The following is a 13,467-nucleotide window of genomic DNA, read 5'->3' on the forward strand; positions in this document are numbered from 1 at the left end:
CTTTTCTTCCAAGGAGCAGATGTCTTAATTTCATGGCTGCAGTCACCATCTATAGTGATTTTGGAGCCCCCCAAAATAAAATCTCTCACTGTTTCCATTTTTTCCCCATCTATTTGCCATGAAGTGATGGGATCGGATGCCATGATCTTAGTTTATTGAATGTCAAGTTTTAAGCCAACTTTTTCACTCTCCTCTTTCACTTTCATCAAGAGGCTCTTTAGTTCTTCCTTGATTTCTGCCATAAGGGTGGTGTCATCTGCATATCTGAGGTTATTGATATTTCTCCCGCAATCTTGATTCCAGCTTGTGCTTCATCTAGCCCAGCATTTCTCATCATGTATTCTGCATACAAGTTAAATAATCAGGGTGACAGTATAAAGTCTTGATGTCCTCCTTTCCCTATTTGGAACCAGTCTGTTGTTCCATGTCCAGTTCTAACTGTTGCTTCCTGACCTGCATACAGATTTCTCAAGAGGCAGGTCAGGTGGTCTGGTATTCCCATCTCTTTCAGAATTTTTTCCACAGTTTATTGTGATCCACACAGTCAAAGGCTTTGGCTTAGTCAATAAAGCAGAAGTAGATGTTTTTTTCTGGAATTCTCTTCCTTTTTCGATAATCCAATGGATGTTGGCAGTTTGATCTTTGGTTCCCCTGCCTTTTCTAATTCCAGCTTGAACATCTGGAAGTTCAGGTACTGTATAAGCCTGGCTTGGAGAATTTTGAGCATTCCTTTGCTAGCATGTGAGATGAGTGCAACTGTGCAGTAGTTTGAAAGTTCCTTGGCATTGCCTTTCTTTGGGATTGGAATGAAAACTGACATTTTCCAGTCCTATGGCCACTGCTGAGTTTTCAACTAGTCACAGAAAATATCCTTTTTCAACAACACAAGAGACGACTTTACACGTGGACCTCAGCAAATGGTCAATACCGAAATCAAATTGATTACATTCTTTGTAGCTGAAGATGGAAAAGTTGTGTACAGTCAGCAAAAACAAGACCTGGGGTTGACTGTGGCTCAGATCATCAGCTTCTCATAGCAAAATTCAGGCTTAAAACTAAAGAAAACCAGGAGAAACACTAGGCCAGCCAGGTATGTCTTATATCAAATCCCCTATGAATTCACAGTAGAGGTAAAGAATAGATTCAAGGGCTTAGTATCTAGTTAACAGTGTGCCTGAAGAACTATGGACAGAGGTCTGTAATATTGTACAGGAGGTAGCAAAAACCATCCCAAAGAGAAGCAAGAAGGCAAAGTGGTTATCTGAGGATACTTTACAAATAGCGGAAGAATAAAGTGAAAAGCAAGGAGAGAAGGAAAAATACATCGAATTAAACCTAGTTTCAAAGAATTGCTAGAAGAGACAAGAAGGCCTTTTTCAATGAATAGTGCATAATAATAGAAGAAAACAGCAAAAGCACAAAGACTAGAGATCCCTTCAGGAAAACTGGAAACATCAAGGGAACATTCCACCCAAAGATGGTCACAATAGAGGATAAAAGACCTAGTAGATGCTGAAGAGATCAAAATGAAACCGAAAGAATACATGGAAGAACTGAATATAAAAAGATCTTAATGAACTGGATTACTACAATGGTGTGGATAGTCACCCAGAGCCAGGCATTCTGGAGTGTGAAGTCAAGTGAGCCTTAAGAAGCACAGCTGTTAATAAAGCTAGTGAATGCGATGAAGTTCCAAAAAAACTATTCAAATCCCTAAAGGATAATGCCATCAAGGTTTTACATTCATTATGTCAGCAAATCTGGAAGACCAAGCAGTAGCCACAGGACTGGAAAAGGTCAATCTTCATCCCAATTCCCAAGAAGGGTAGTACCAAAGAATATGCTAACCACAGGACAATTGCACTCATCTCCCATGCTAGTAAGGTCATGCTTAAAATCTTGCATGCTAGGCTTCAGCATTTTGTGAACCAAGAGCTTCCAGATGTCCAAGCTGGGTTTAGAAAAAGAAAAGGAACTAGAGATCAAATTTCCAACATTCTCTGGATTATAGAGAAAGCAAGGGAATTTTGGAAAAATATCTATCTCTGTTCATTAACTATACTAAAGCCTTCGACTGTGTGAATCATGACAATCTGTGGAAATCTCTTAGAGAGATGGGAATACCAGACCATCTTACCAGTCTCCTGAGAAATCTGTGTGTGGATCAAGAAGCAATAGTTAGAACCCTGTATGGAAAAACTAATTGGTTCAAGATCAAGAAAGGAGTACAACAGGGCTGTCTGCTATCATCTATTTGTTTCACCTATACACTGAGCACTTCATGAGACATGTCAGGCTGGATGAGTTACAAGTTGAAATCAAGATAGATGAGAAAAGCATCAACAACCTCAGACGCATGGATGATGCCACTGTAATGGCAGAAAGTGAAGAGGAACTAACGGTCCTCTTGATGAGGGTGAAGGAAGAGAGTGCAAGAGCCAGCTTAAGATTAAGTATTAAAAAAACTAAGATCATGGCATCCCACCCCTATTGCTGCATGGAAAATAGAAGGGGAAGATGTGGAAGAAGTGACAGATTTCCTTTTATCGGGCTCCAAAATCACTGCAGATGGTTACTGTAGCCATGAAATTAGAAGACAATTGCTTTTGGCATGAAAATGTTTACAAACCTAGACAATATGTTGAAAAGCAGAAACATGACTCTGCCGACAAAGGTCCATATAGTCAAGGCTATTGTCTTCCCAGTGTCATGTACAGTTGTGAGAGCTGGACCGTAAAGAAGACAGGAGGACAAAGAATTGATACCTTCAAACTGTGGTGTTGGAGAAGACTGCCAAAAATCCCTTGGACAGCAAGGAGATAAAACCAGTCAGTCTTGATCGAGATCAACCCTGAATATTCACTGGAAGGTCTGATGCTGAAGCTGAAGCTCCTGTATTTTGGTCTTCTGACTTTTCATTGGAAAAGCCCCTGATGCTGGAAAAGCTGAGGGAAGAAGGGGAAGAGGGCATCAGAGGATGCGCTGAAATGGCTGGACGGCATCACCAACACAATGAACATGAACTTGGGCAAACTCTAGGAGATAGTGAAGGACAGGGAGGCCTGGCATGCTGCAGTCCAAGGGGTCGTGAAGAGTTGGACATGACTGAGAGAATGAACAACAACAGCAGCATTGCTCCAATATTCCTTCCCCAAGTCCATATTGCATTCTGTTGGCAGGTCATTTTTCTACCTTAGTTTTGGGGTTGTGACTGGGGATATTTTCCCCTGTCTTTCAAGGTGGATTTTCTTCTTTAGTTTTTGTTATTTGAATTTTTGTAGTCACTTTTTTGTGTGATTTTTTTATTACTTTATGTATTTAAACAGAGGAGAATATAGTAAAATTGCTTTCATATCATAAAAATCTGAAGTCTTCCTTACCTGACCTTTAATATCTTCTATATATAAAATGAGCAGTTACCAAAATATACTGCAAAATATTTAAACATCAGAAATAGTGAAATTGTTGATGAAGGGCTTCAAGCTCTGAAAATGAAGTTACTGAAGTAACACATACAAAAAATCAGTAGCAGTCTATAGATTACCAGAAAAATCAAGCAACATAACAGTAAGGACTTTTAACAAACTTTTTATATTTCTTTTTTCTTTCATTTTTGTGATAATATGGATATGCAAAAAAGTGTATATAGCTTCTTTCTCTTTGAAAACATTCAAAACATAGTATAAGAGGCGAAGGAAACAGAGTGAGTATCCATCCCTCTCTGGAGGCAATTCATAGATTGTCTTCAAGATATACAATAATCCCCTGAGAATGCATAAGACTAGACAAGTGGATTTCAGTATTTTTCTTAGTTGAGAATCTGCATCCTCAGAGATAAAGGGACACTGAGCAAAGTTCAATGATGTCACTTGCCCCTGGGATAATGATGCTAGCCTTCTCAGTCATCTCCCTGCCTCCATCAGTCCCTCTGTGATCCTTCTCCCATGGAGCAGACAGGGGGTTCTTTATAAAACACCACCACTTGTTCAACCCTTTCCAATGGCTTCTCACATGCTTAGAGTGAAATCCCTCACATGGCTTTCAAGGCCTACAGAATCAGCCATGGCCACACTCCCACCTCTGCATCTCCCTTTTTGTCCCCTTCCTCACAGTACGCCATGCTCACTGACCTCCTTTCTGTTCCTGAACCAACCACATGTGCTCTGGCTGTAGGGCTGTCTCCCTGGCTGCTCCATACATCTCTCCTTCAGCTCTTTCACAGATTGGCTCCTCCTTGTCATCTGGGTCTCAGTTCAAATGACACCGTGCCACAGAAGTCTTCCTTGAACACTTGATCTGAAAATACCCTTCAGCCACTACCTGATACATTCTCTGTGATTTTCATGGCACTCATCACAATCTGAAATCATTTTGCTCATTTACCTGGCTGTCTCTTTCTCAAGCAATACTGTCTCCTTGAGAACAGGGACCATGTCATCCTCCCCTGTGATATCCTCAGCTCATTGGGTAAATGACTTAGTTTTGTAGGTGACAAACTTGGAGAGGGAAAATGGCTTAGACAAAATGCCATAGCTCATGAAAAGCAGAGATCACCATGCAATTCACACCTCTTGAAATCAATTCAGAACCTTCTTTATAAACCCTAGTTCAGTAAAAGGGAAATTCCACTATAAGTGGTTAGAAGTTTATGAAGGTAAAGCTGAATACTGCCCACTGATTTCATTAAATTTAATAAGAATTATTTGGCAGCAGTCTAATTAACAGTCATTCCATTTTAGTACATTTACCATTATAACTGAATGCTCTGTTCATTGGCTGTTTGTATTAATAATATTCATTTTCAAAGACTGGCCTCCAATGCTATCATTTATCATTTCACATGTTCTTTAGCCACTTACAGTACCAAGAAACATAATATCAATAACAATGCTATAACAGTTCAGTTCAGTTCAGTTCAGTCTCTCAGTTGTGTCCAACTCTTTGCGACTCCATGAATCGCAGCACGCCAGGACTCCCTGTCCATCACCAACTCCCAGAGTTCACTCAGACTCACGTCCATCGAGTCAGTGATGCCATCCAGCCATCTCATCCTCTGTTGTCCCCTTCTTCTCCTGCCCCCAATCCCTCCCAGCATCAGGGTCTTTTCCAATGAGTCAATTCTTCATATGAGGTGGCCAAAGTATTGGAGTTTCAGCCTCAGCATCAGTCCTTCCAATGAACACCCAGGACTGGTCTCCTTTAGGATGGACTGGTTGGATCTCCTTGCAGTCCAAGGGACTCTCAAGAGTCTTCTCCAACACCACAGTTCAAAAGCATCAATTCTTCGGCACTCAGTTTTCTTTACAGTCCAACTCTCACATCCATACATGACCACTGGAAAAACCATAGCCTTGACTAGATGGACCTTGGTTGGCAAATAATGTCTCTGCTTTTGAATATACTATCCAGGTTGGTCATAACTTTTCTTCCAAGGAGTAAGCAGTTTTAATTTCATGGCTGCAGTCACTATCAGCAGTGATTTTGGAGCCCCCCAAAATAAAGTCTGACACTGTTTCCACTGTTTCCCCATCTATTTCGCATGAAGTGATGGGACCGGATGCCATGATCTTAGTTTTCTGAATGTTGAGTTTTAAGCCAACTTTTTCACTCTCCTCTTTCACCTTCATCAAGAGACTCTTTAATTCTTCTTCACTTTCTGCCATAAGCGTGGTGGTGTCTTCTGCATATCTGAGGTTATTGATATTTCTCCCAGCAATCTTGATTCCAGCTTGTGCTTCTTCCAGCCCAGCATTTTTCATGATGTACTCTGCATATAAGTTAAATAAGCAGGGTATTTCAGTTAAATGTATATAATTTTTTTGTCCTCCTATGAAGTTAAATTGCTAATGAGTTTAAATTTTCTTTCTCAGACTCCACCAAACAAACAATTAACTGTCAGTGTTGCTAATTGGCTAAATCACTCCTGAATGACTCCAGGATCAAATGAATCCCTAAAAGCTGGTGGTATAAATCTTGCCTTTGACAAAAATTCAGAGCTGTATTCAAAGCTGAGAACTATGTCATGGTAGTTCACTAGTGTATCATTTTAAAAAACCAAATAAAGTAAAAAAAAATGAGCTGTATCAGTGAAGCAAGCATGGAGGTTTCCTCTTACAAGAGCCACAAAACATTCTGTTACAGATGAAAGTGTTCATCTTTCCAGGGACATCCACCTTTAAAAAACGGGCATTGCATCCAAGTTTGGGCAATCCAATCCCAGAACAAAGGAGCAGCCTGATTAAAGACTCGCAGGGCTGGAAAGGCTTGGTCACCTCAGGCTCAGGTGGAGACTGTCTCACTATTTGGAGAAGTCCCTGGGAACAGAACTGTCCACCTCTTTTCTGCCTCTCATACTCCCAACACAGCAGGAGTTCGAAAGGGAGGCTGGCTGACTAACCAAAACCTCCACAGTACAGAAGTGCTCTCTCATCTCAGTGAAATTTCAACAGTGTCGCGCTAAACCTAAAACTGCATATTCTGCTTCCTGTCCAGTTGGAAAAAATGGGGAAGGGTGTGTAGACTGAGGACAGTGTCCACTCAAACACTCAGGGTGAGATGTTCCTCTTGAAGACTTGACTCTCAGTGAAGCTTCTCCAAGGAGAGGGAACACCACAGAGGCAGGAGCTATGAAGTCAAGGAGAAACTAGAAAAATAAATATTCGGGAACACTTCTATATGTACCTGGATTGCCATCAGGGGACAATACAAGCTTTAGCACTTGAAACCATCTTCTCTTTTTGGACTATAAACCAATTAAGTCAATGAGGCTGTTCGCCTGAGCAATCAGCCTTAATATTTCTAAGTATTTTATTTTTAAAAAAAAGGGACAGTCCTTTCCCCCCTGCTCCAGACATAGCGTAAACCAAGCATCCTGAACTGAGCCTGTTAACCACTCTATGCCATGTTCTTTCTCAATAAACTGAAACCTACTTCATGTTCTGTGATAACACCCTGTGGACATGGAGAGAAATACCCTGGCTGAACTGGAATGAATTTGAAAGTGTGTGAGAGAAAGGAAGAGTTTTGGTAAGGGATTGCATAAACCCAGGGACATCCTGGCTCTTCCAACGTACTAAGCAGCAGCAGAGGCCAGATTATCTGCTATGCAAACACTGTCACCAGAACATCAGTAGAATTCCTTGATTGCGTGTACAGCAAGACTTCCCATCATTTGATTAAGCTATTTTTCTGTTCCAAAACCTTCAATGAGACCTCCATCCTACCAGAGTCAAATCCGTCTTTTGAGAGTCAAATCCATCACCCTCTGCTCCTGAAGACATGCCTTCCACTCCAGAGTGGCTGTGTGCATTTGTCCTACAATCTCCTCAAATTGTTTCCTCATCCCATACTTTTTTTTCATATAAAACATCCTCTTTCCAAATCCAGATAAGCATTTTGCTTGATAATCCCGGACTTTACTGATTCTTTTGTAACGGGATTCCTTTCTGATTAGGCACCACGCTATTTGGTCTACAACTTCACGTTCTTCTCTGTAACTAAAATACAAATTCCATGAACATAGGATTCAACATCCCCTATTTTCATAAAGAAAAGTATCTTGGCATAACCTAGTGAGTTGTTAATAAATTTTGGTTATTTGTTGTCCTAATTTCTGACTGTTACATATGCCAAATCCCATGATAACAAGTATAAATTCATTAAAAATATTTTGGCAAACCTTTCAAAGCTCAATGATTCATGTAATTATAATATTAAAGCAACAAGATCAAAACTATGCTAACTTATGAACTGTATTTTTAACAACTATCATTCTAGTAATGATGAATCTGGTATTCCTTCCCTCCCATGGCATTTGAATTTAAATCCTCTACTTGCCACCATGTAAGTTAACTGTCATAAATACATGAAAACCTGGGAAACCTGTAAGAAAAGTCTAAAAGAAATCTCTTCCCCAAATTGTAAGTCAGCCAGTAGGATTCCCACCCCAGAGGAAAAGAAAGGAAGTATATTTTTTATCTCTCTCAGAACCTGAGTCTCAGTTCCCTTTCTTCTTTTACTCTCTAGTTTCAGAATTCATCATTTGAAAGCAGTTGGGTAACAGAGAATCCAGAAGGACTGTCTGCAGCTTCCTTACCTCTCTCTCCAGTGCTATGTGGAAAGGGATGAAATGAGAATTCCTTTATTTTTGAAGAGTAGCCTTTCAGAGCTCTTGATAGGAACATGAACTGTGGCTGGTATCTGCTGCAGGCTGGTCACTTTGCCCGCAACAGGAGAGGGGGCAGAGATGAGGATACCTGATCAGATAGCTTTCCGCTGACTTGTGGAGTGTCTGCCCTAGGAAGGCAGAGGCTCAGGGTCACCCCATCCTAGCCACACAGGAAAAGAAGAGGGCTGACTTCACAGCTTTATTATAGAGTAGAGAGATAGTGTTACCTAAGGACACAAAGTCCCTCAGAAGCATAGTTAACTTCAGGGTCCAATCCAACTACCTTGCTTCAGGTTAGCCTTAACAAGTAGAAAATACACGTTCAATCTGCCTCATGTGAGCCAAGTTCTTACTGGAAGAGTTGTGGAAGGCCTGCTTGCCCAGCCAACACAGCATTTTTCAGTGGTCCCCAACCAGTTTGGCACCAGGGACTGCTTTCGTGGAATAGTTTTCCACAGACCAGGGCTGAATGGATGTGGTTTGGAAATAGTTCAAAGGCATTGCATTTACTGTGCAATTTATCTCTATTATTATTACATTAGCTTTGCCTTAGATCATCAGGCATTAAATCCTGGAGGTTGGGGACCCCTGCAATAACCTGAAATTCTCAACTTTATACTTATTCTTTTGCTTCACATATTACTTCCAGGAAACCATGTTTCAAATACAATTGCAATTCAGATGATACATGAGAATCCTCCCCATCCCAACTCTCCTTAAACCTGGATGGAATTAGCTGTAATGTAGTCATAAAAAAGGTAATGTTCTTCTGAAAATTTCTATTAATACTCAAAGAGCTTCACCCCTTCTGGCCTTATTTGCCTCATGGCCTCTAGCTAAGCCTCCCCTCCACCTCCAACATCCATATTCATATGATTTTAATGATTTATGAACAAACCCATACACAACCCATTCACCAAGCATTTTGAAATTCAGTCAACTTTCACTTGAAGACTTGAGTGACATCACAGAGCATAGTCTTCTATTATTAATATCTGCTCTCCAGACCCACTCTTCATTCCCACCACCTCCATTTCTTTCTCTCTTAACTCTTCTCCCTCTTTTCCTCTGGAACAAAACAAATAGCTCCTCTTTTCTGGGTCATAGCCATTTTCTGAGTACTTAATGTTGCTTGAGCATGCTCTACTGGCTATACCATTTCCAAGCAAAATATCAAAGTATTTCTTTCAAAGTCAAGTCTTCCTCTAGCAGGAATTCTGGTCAGTATTTTGTTCATGTCGTCACTGTCACAGCCTAGTGTGATAAAGTAAACCACTGATACTGACATCTTGGTTGATAAAATCAGTAAGAAGAGGAGTTGAAGGGGATGAGAGTCTGAGCTTTGGTAGAAGAGACAGCCAAGTAACTCCCTCCCCCACCCCCCCACCCCCCACCCAAAAAAAAAAAAAAAAAAAAACTTGTAGTCTGAGGAAGCTGTGACAGGGTCCTGTGAACCTTAATAGCAAGCCACCCAAAGCCAAATTCAATGTGCTTCTCAGCTTGACCATTGGATGGTCCTAATAAAGATCCTTAACTCTCTTAAACATCAGTCATTTTTGTGCCTTGACTTTTTTAGAAGGGAGAAGTCTGCCACTCAATAGAAAGCCAATTCATCTAACAAAATCCTCAGCATCTAAGTGAAATAAGAGAAATGCTTTTCCTAGTTACTTTTGTTTGTTTGTTGAGAGATTTGAATGTTCAAAGTCATTTACAATCCAGCCTTTAGCTACCCAACTTTCAGTCACAAAAGCTATAGTGCTTCATGACCCAGGCACCCTGCACTAACATTGATTCCTCCAACACTGCCTGCTGTCTTCTGACTGCCTGCCCTCACAGTGCTGACCCGCTACCTGTTAGGGAGGTAGAATAGGAAAAAGGAGTCCAAAATGACGGTGGCTAAAAGACAAGGAAGGGAAAAGCCCATGAAAATAGAACAAAAGAAGGTCCGAGGACCGGAGTGAGGACCTCAGGTAAAACAAACAACACTCCTGGCTGGCCCAATTTACATAGGACAGGCCCAGGGAGAGATAAACATATAAATAGAAGAGCCAAAGCTAACTCTCTCTCTCTCTCTTGCCCACGCACTGGGGCGCTCTTCTCCTCGTATCTTTGGATCGACGCGCCCTCATGCCTCGAAGATGGATTTTCCTGCTATCTTCCAAATAAAATAGAGCTGTAACACTGAGCTGTAACACTGATTTGTCTAAGAGCTATAACATGGTCCATTTGAGACCTGAGAGCTATAACACAGACTATCCAAGACCTGAGAGCTGTGACACGCCGAGGGGGCTTTAATGTCCGTCACTCCAAATCTTTTTCGTGACAAGACAAAGAGCCAAGGAACATACACTTGCATGACATACCTAAACTATCCTTTCTTTCTTTCTAGCTTCCAAAAGTGAAATTACATGTCTCTTTTCCTGAGAAGGCTTCCCCTGATTCAACACCCCTCTGGAGTTTTTGGCTCCTCTACTACCTGTGTGTGTGTGTGTGTGTGCATACATATACATAATTATAATCCTAGCATTGTGCCTTTCCCATGCAATTATAATAATTTGTTTACATGTCCTTCTCCTCTGCTAAAGGTGATTCTTTTGAAAGCATGGCTAGCATCTTACTCATCTCTAAAACCCCAATGCCTAATGCTGCCTCTTATATAGAAAGCATCTGATAAATCTTAACTGCATGGATCTCTCCCATTTTCATAAGCTTTTTGAAAAAGAACAGCATTTAATCTTTTGTAGCTCCCAACCCACCCAGTAATGACACTTGTAAATCAGTTTTAAATTATTATACTGTCATACAAGGTATCAGAGAGTAAAGGCAACTCTCCAAGGACACTAATCACAAATGCCCATTTCAGCAGAGGATGGCTTAATTTAATCTGAGAGGCCATATTCCAGAGGTAGCTTTCCATCCCTATCTCAGTCAACACCAGAGATTTTTTTCATTAGTAGAAACTATTTCTATATTACATTTATGTTGGCAAAAAGAATGATATTAAGCCTTGTTGGGCAATGCCATCAAAATGGCAGGTAGGAGTGTTCACCACCTTTCCCCCAAAGAACAGCAATTTTGACAATCTTCCATGGATGAGTGCACCTTTGTGGAAGCCTGTGAGTCAATGGAGAAGTTCCAGACATCAATGGAATAACAACAATAAATTATCCAAGACTCTCTGCACTGAAGAACAAGAATGGCTTCACTTTACTCTTGTCATTTCTCCCCTAAGGCAGCACAGTTCAAGAGCCAAGAGAAGCCTGCTCAGCCCACGATGGATCCCTCTGGGGAAGTGGGATCATGTGAGCGAGTTCTCAGCTCTTCTCGCTGTGCCGGATCCTGCCAGAGAGGCCCATTTCCTTCTCGTTCTATTCAGAATACTGAAGTATGCTGTATCACTGGGTGAGTCTGCAGAGAGTGGCTGGGAGACAGTAACCGGGGCTCTTGGAGGGCACTCAAAGGGACAGAGACCCTAAAAACCATTTCATAGACTCCAGGAAGAAGCCCATTCATGAACCACGGGGGGTTGCCCTGACTGCAGGTCTGACCCACAGGCTTTCTCAGTACTCCATATTATTCACCCATACACACCCCTCCCTGTAGCCAGCTTCCTGTGCATGCTCTCAATAGCAGTGAGAGCTAGTGAACACATGCAGTAAGCTAACCTGATTCTGTAGGTTTGGGAGAAAGCACATAAACTTGTATTCAGTACCATCCACAGGAAAGCAAACAGAAGGTTGTCAGTAGCTGGCCTGGCTTTACAGGATCAAAGGAAAACAGACATTCTTAAGTATTTCCCACCAAAGGAAACAAGAAATACAAGTCAGTAGTAAACACAAAAAAAGATCTGAGAAAGCCTCAGAATCCCTAACAGAGCTGAAAGAGGTATTTCTCTCTTGAAACCTACCAATAAAGACTAGAGGTGATTGCTTCTTCAAATACAAAGACAGCAAAACAAGACTTCAAGGAACATGAAAAATCATGGAAACATGATACCAGTGAAGGAACACAATTTTGCTATAATCGACTCCAAAGTAAAGGAGATCTGTGATTTGCCTGATACAGAATTCAGAATAGTTATTTTAAGGGAAGTCAGTGAGCTACAAGAAAATAATTTTTTTAAAAAATCAACAAAATCAGGAAAATGATATATGAACAAAATAAGATTTAACAGAAAAAAAATTTAAGAACCAAACAAATCCTTTAGTTGAACAAAACAATAAAGAATAAAAAATGCAATAGAGAGCATCAACATCAGACTGGATCAAGCAGAATAAAGAATCTGTGAAGTAGAAGACTGTTCACTTGAAATTATCTAGCCAGAGGATAGCAAAGAAAAATTAAAATAATAAAAAAAGAATGAAAGAAGTAAAGAATACTATGAACTATGGAATACCATTAAGAAAAACAACCCATGCATGATCGAATCCCAGAAGAAAAGAAAGGGAAAAGGAGTGGGCAAAAGATTATTAAAGAAGTAATGGCTAAAAGTTCTAAAATCTTGGGAGAGATTTGAATATCCATGTTCACAAAGCTCCTAAGTCCCCCTAAAATTTCAACTCAAAAACTCTTTTCCAAGGCACATTATGATCGAACCAACTAAAACTAAAAACAGATAATTTTTAAAGCAACAAAATAAAGAAAAATCTTCACATAAAAGGAAAACCCCATAAGGCAGAAACTTTTTAGGCCAGGAGAGAGTGTGATGATATATTCATACTATTAAAAGAAAAGAAACTGCCAACAAAGAATACTTTATCTAGTAAAGCTGCCCTTCAGAAATGAAGGATAGACTCTCCCAAGCAAACAAAAGTTGAGGGAATTTGGCACTAGTAGACCTGATTTACAAGATATGGAGAAGAAAGTTCTTTGAAGTACAATGAAAAGATGTTAATTAGCAAAAGGAATTTTTCCTGGCAAAAGTAAACATGTAGTCAAACTCAGAAAACATTAATACCACAATATGGTCATGTGTTAACCACTTAATTCTAGTATAAAGGTTAAAGGATAAGAGTATTAAAAATAACTACTAAAGCTACAGTAATTTGTTAATGGATACCCAACATCAGTTCTGTTCAGTCACTCAGTCATGTCCGACTCTTTGCGACCCCAGGAACCACAGCACGCCAGGCCTCCCTGTCCATCACCAACTGCCAGAGTCTACCCAAACCCATGTCCATCGAGTCCATGATGCCATCCAACCATCTAATCCTCTGTCATCCCCTTCTCCTCCTGCCCTCAATCTTTCCCAGCATCAGGGTCTTTTCCAATGAGTCAGCTCTTCGCATCAGGTGGTCAAA

The sequence above is a fragment of the Bos indicus x Bos taurus genome, chromosome 10 (genome assembly GCF_003369695.1).
Source record: "Bos indicus x Bos taurus breed Angus x Brahman F1 hybrid chromosome 10, Bos_hybrid_MaternalHap_v2.0, whole genome shotgun sequence".
In the NCBI taxonomy this organism is placed as follows: Eukaryota; Metazoa; Chordata; class Mammalia; order Artiodactyla; family Bovidae; genus Bos; species Bos indicus x Bos taurus.